Raw genomic sequence first — 552 nt, 5'->3', positions numbered from 1 at the left:
AAATCGGGGGAAAATATATAAAACCCGCGTAACCCGAAAAAGCTCATTTGAATTTTTTTCGGTAAAATTTTTTCCCCAAAATTTTTTTGAGTCTTTAAAAAAATTAAAAAAGCCCTTAATTTTTTTTTTCGTGTGATCAACCCAATCTAGGGGACCAATTATAGAAAATGCATAAAAGTGCCAGAAATAATTAAAATGAGTAATTTCATGCTTCATTCAATAATCTCCATCAAATCGGCAAGGGAATGAAGTGGACAGAAGCTAATCCATGTGCCATTAAAGGAACGCTGGTTATTGATGATGGGGAAGGTTTCGGCGAAATAAGGTGGGGGGGGGGGACGGGGGCTTATAAACCCAGATTGTATGTTTATTTTGAGTAGATTCTATATATTTTTGCTGTGTATACTGTATGTGTATGCTACTCCGTTTTTGTTCATGTGTTTATATTTTAGTGTGTTTATTACTCTTTGTGTCGTATATCATTCGAAATTCTATGTATATTTCATTTTTGTTTATCTACGCTTATTTCATTACCGTCTGTTACAAACAGCA

This window comes from Penaeus monodon, chromosome 31 (genome assembly GCF_015228065.2).
Source record: "Penaeus monodon isolate SGIC_2016 chromosome 31, NSTDA_Pmon_1, whole genome shotgun sequence".
Lineage (NCBI taxonomy): Eukaryota > Metazoa > Arthropoda > Malacostraca > Decapoda > Penaeidae > Penaeus > Penaeus monodon.
Note: the sequence above shows the minus strand (reverse complement) of the source record.